Below are 4,964 nucleotides of genomic sequence, written 5' to 3'. Positions count from 1 at the left end.
TTCTTCTTCTTCTTTTTGGTTATCAGATAGTCTTTTATTGAAATATTTTCTTGTTGCTTCTTATCTAGCCGGGCACTCCACTGCTCCACTGTTGATGTCATCTATAATGTCATGAGGGTGGCAGCCATCCACAATGCAGCCCACAGACTCTGCAGTACCCTGGATCTCCTTGATAGTTCCAGAAAGTTCTCTGGCCAAAGACTGGTGTCTTATCTGCCAGACATTGTTGACAGTCTCATTGAACGTGATGCTATTTCCACTGTGTTTAATGTTTTTCTGCCTCTTCCTGTCTCTTGGTGGCTCCTTGAGGGCTTTGATGATCAGGGCAGAGGCAGAGGGCACTACCTCAATCTGGGCTTGTCTATAATCCTGAGACCTTTCCAGTCACTGGTAGCCTTGGCAATGCCATCACTAACATTTTTGGAGATAGACCCAGACGATCAATCTTAGGTGCCAGGTGGATATGGCACCGACCTCTCCTTTGCTGCACCTCAAGTACAGTATGACTTTGACCTCACTGGGGTCAAACTTGGGTGGCATGGTGGAAGCGGCTGGTATTGGATGACCCCGATTCAGGATGTCCAAAAGAAAGTTGCATGTAGCCTCCTCTGGGCCAAAAGCTGAAAAGCAGGGATTTTCTTTTTCTTCTCAGAAGACTGATACAATGTCATCTCTCCAGAGCACTAAAATCTTGATGTGAGCTAATATGGCATGCATCCATGCCTTCTAAATATTAATAAATTAATATGGCAAGGTCCTTGCCTTCTAAATATTAATAAATTTTTATGTTTTTATTGTTATAGTATGGATATGATATGTGAGAGTAGGTGTACATGTGCTATGTCATAGCTGTGTGGAAGTCAAAGGACCACTTGGTGAAGATGATTGTCTTCTTCTACCTTAAAGCACATTCTGACTATTGAATGTCAGTCATCCGGTTTGCTTAGCAAGTGCTTTACCCACTGCGACATTTTATTGCCTCCTCCGTTTTTTTGGTGACAGAGTCTCATGAAGCTCAGGCTAGCATCAGACTTGTTCTGTAGCTATAAATCTGACCCTGAACTTCTGATCTTCCTGCCCCTACTCCCAGGTGCATGGGCATGGATTTCAGGCGTGCACCACCACACCCAGTTCCCTTTCTAAACCTTTTATGCAAAATAGCTACTGATTTGTTAATTTCCTCTCCTCTGATTTTTCTTTCTATAATTACCAGTAATCAGATAACTGAGTAGACTAGATTGATCTCAACATTTTATCTTTTCTCTACTAAGTCCCATCACTTTGAAATTTAAAATACCTGCAATCTGGAAGTTCCAGTAACATTATTTTCTTGTCTTTCTGTTGCATTTTTGTGTTTTAGTTTCTTTGTTTATGCAGAGTCATAATCTGCAGGAGAGCTCAGAGGAAATGCCTTTGGTGACCTGAAGCTGTGATGTTTAGCTTTGAAATGTCTCTGAACCTTAATTACTGATGTCAGCTTCTCCACCCTCTAGTTCTACCCCCAGCTTGACAACTGAGAAGGCTGTTTTCCAGAGAGAAGCAGGACTCTCTGGAAAGTGACTTCGCTAGAGTATGTTGGCATTTCTTCCTAATTCCAAGGCATCGTTTTCCCATTGCAGCACTGTGCCTTTCCTATGCTTATCATCCTAAAAATTGATTGCAATATTTTAGGACACTTAGCAGGCACTTGAGAGTGACATTGATAATTTCCAACTGCTAGCTGCTTTGTCCTTACAAAGTAGGCACCCAAAATAAGGGCAAGCGACTGTCACTCAAAAACAAAACTTCCCAAAAACCATCCACACAAAACACAACTGACTTTCTCTCCAACAGGAGTAATTTATTATTGATATACTTTATTCATAGCCTAAAACGAGTGACCATGGCACAGCCACATGGATTCAGATTGATCCAAATCACTCATTCCCATATGGAAACAGTTACACAAGCTTTTTATAGTCCCATTACAAAGGAAAGTAATAAATTAATACGCTTGTCAAATACATTGGTGGAAACATTAGTTAGGTAGGTAAGTTTTAGCCAAGGAGGCCAGGCTCTATTTAAAAATAACTTTTCAGTTGTAATTGTGGTCTGGGAGACTTACTACTGAATAAACTCACCCTTCTAACTCTTTCTGAACTCTGGCTGGCTGAACTCAGCTATTTGGGCTCAAACTCCTCTCCAAGCTGACTGATTTAAAATGGCTTCTCTTGGCTTCTGACTGTATGATTCTTCTTGGGAAAACTGCCTCTGAACTCCAGGAACTGAACTGCACCAAACTGTACTGTTCTCAACCATCAGTTGAACTCCATTGCATTACTTGAACTCAGCTGAACTGCCCTCTCTCAATTAGACATTGCTTTCAAACATGTGTGCTTTCTTTGACAACCTAATCTTACCTACATTGTTTGGAATTAAAAGTGTGTACTAAGGGTATATTACAGCTAGATCACACTGTGGACCAGGGCATATCTGCATTACAGCTATATCACATAGATCTAGAAGGTCTTTGGATATGATTTCTTGCCAGAGCAGCCAAGTTACTAGATTAAATTTTCTCTACAACTCTGCTATGACTTTTTTTTTTGTATTGAGAACCAGTGGTCTGCTATTTTACCTATCAATCAAAAGGTGATGTTGGATTAGACATAAAGTGAGGCTGTAAATGACTATTAAAAATGCTAAAGAGAACCTAAGATAAATTTGGCTTTTTAAAAAATTATTTATTTATTTATTTATTTAATTTATGAGTATGTACCTTGTAGCTGTCTGTCTTCAGACATACCAGAAGAGGGTATTTGATACAATTATAAATGGTCAGGAGTGGTTGCTGGGACTTGAACTCAGGACCTTTGAAAGAACAGTCAGTGCTCTTAACTGCTGAGCCATCTCTCCGGCCCCTAAATTTTGCTTTTAATTTGCCACATTCCAGCACTTTACAGCTTTACAGTCAGTCCACAGGATAGTCAGCAGAGATGTAGCTTTTTCAAGGAACTTCAGTAGACCAAACCAAGGTCATTTCTGTCTCTCACAGGTGACAGGGCATTTCACCTTTTTAGGCCTGGAGAGAGTAGGTCATTGCTTTTCAAATTATAGGCCCTAAATTTTCCCTGGGCTATGCTGGACCTTGATATCTTGTGGAAGAAGGTTGAAGAAGGGGATAAAAAGATAGCTCAGGGACTTCACTCATCTCCCTGATGGGTCTCACCTAGATCTGTTCTATTTAGTATCTGCCTGCCTGCCTGCCTGTCTGTCTGTCTATCTATCTATCTATCTATCTATCTATCTATCTATCCAACTTTCTTTCTTCCCCCCTCCCCCAACCCCTAAGACAAGATTTCTCTATGTAGCCCTGGCTGTCCTAGAACTCTGTGTCCCAGGCTGGCCTCGAACTCAGTGATATGCCTGCTTCTGCTGCCTGAGTGCTGGGACCAAAGACATGTGCCACCATCTTGTAGGATTTCTTTTTGAGTTAAAATAAAAAGTTTTAACATGTCTGTTTTTAAACAAGAAGTTCTTCATCACACTTTAATACAATATTTATTAACAAGTGATGTGTATGCTGGGAAGATCATTTTCCTCCACATATAAAACTATACAAGCTTTTGTGAATGAAAAAATGATCTGTGACTGGCAAGATGGCTCAGTGGGTGATGTGTGCTTGGCATGCAAGCCTGAAAACCTCAGTGTAGATTCTACGCGTCTATGTAAAAGCTGGACACAGTAACACACAGCTGTAACCCCAGTGGTGAGGGCCAGTGAAGACAGCAGACTCTAGGGGCTCACTGGCCAGCCAATGTCACCAAAAAGGAGAGCTCCATATGAATCTTGTTATAACTACACAAATTAATAATAATAATAATAATAATAGAAACAAAGAAGATGGGAAATATTAAAGAAAGACATTCTTTGTCAACTTCTAACCTCACACCTGTATCAAGGCTATGTGTGTATATCTATCTATACACATACAGGCATGCATACATATATACATACATACATACAGCACACACACACACACACACACACACACACACAAGGATCTCTGGCTAATTGTGATCTTTGTGTTAAATTCTGTTATACTCTCTCCTCATAGAGTATCCTGCACTTTCTGTGGATGTCAGTTTGTGGCTCTCCTGATAGGAACTGGACACTCAGACTATTGTCTACTTCTGTAACTATCAATTCACTGGAGAGAAGGAAGATTGCTTCCAGTGCCCCACCCCCACCCCGCCCCAGGCCGCAGGCTTTGGCTTCCAGACAATGCACATTGGGCACTGAGTTTAAATAAAGCCGTCACCAGCCCAAGGACAGTCTCAAGAGAGGTAACTGTCCCTGTCCTCTGCAATTGTTGCTAGAGAGCAATTTGCCCTTGAATCCTCTGCCATTCCTAAACTGACAATTTCATTTCCCTCCAACCCCGCCTCCTGCCTCTAAGATCTGCTGAAACAGCGAGTTTGGTCTGAGAAGGCGGCAGATAATAGGTAGACTCCATCCATCCATCAGCCACTATGGTCACAGACACCAGAGTCTCCTTTTGTCTCTCGGTATCCCTGAGGATGCAGGCTGGGGACCTGGGGTGTTTGCCCAGCCTTTGTGTGCATATGCTTTGAAAACCATCCCTCTGTTTACCTCCCTGCCTTTAGCCCTAACTGTTTCCTACCTTTGCAAGGGGTCAGGACTCGAAGTCAGCCCACATTAAGACCCAGCATCCAAATGTCACAATTCGAATGAGCAGGATTCAAAAAGTCCAGGGACATTGGCTGCTCTGTTGGGTCCTGTTTAGTCTGAGGGTAATGAAGAGCTCACAGATGACCTGATTTCATTAAAGTAGGTCAGACTCAGCTGAAAAGAGGCTGACTCTCACCCAGTTACACAGCCAGCCCCTCCCGCCTCCCTCCACCACCCGCCCCCACCCCAGGGCCTGAATGCTTTCTGGGAATTAATGCTGAGTTTTGTCAATA

At 42.2% G+C, this 4,964-nt stretch overlaps 1 pseudogene; it reads right to left on the bottom strand.

The window, feature by feature from the left end:
- Positions 1 to 12: 12 nt before the first annotated feature.
- Positions 13 to 558, bottom strand: LOC116080426 (annotated as a pseudogene).
- Positions 559 to 4,964: the final 4,406 nt, after the last annotated feature.

The sequence above is a fragment of the Mastomys coucha genome, unplaced genomic scaffold, assembly GCF_008632895.1.
Source record: "Mastomys coucha isolate ucsf_1 unplaced genomic scaffold, UCSF_Mcou_1 pScaffold6, whole genome shotgun sequence".
NCBI lineage: Eukaryota > Metazoa > Chordata > Mammalia > Rodentia > Muridae > Mastomys > Mastomys coucha.
This window is presented reverse-complemented; position numbering and strand designations above follow the sequence as displayed.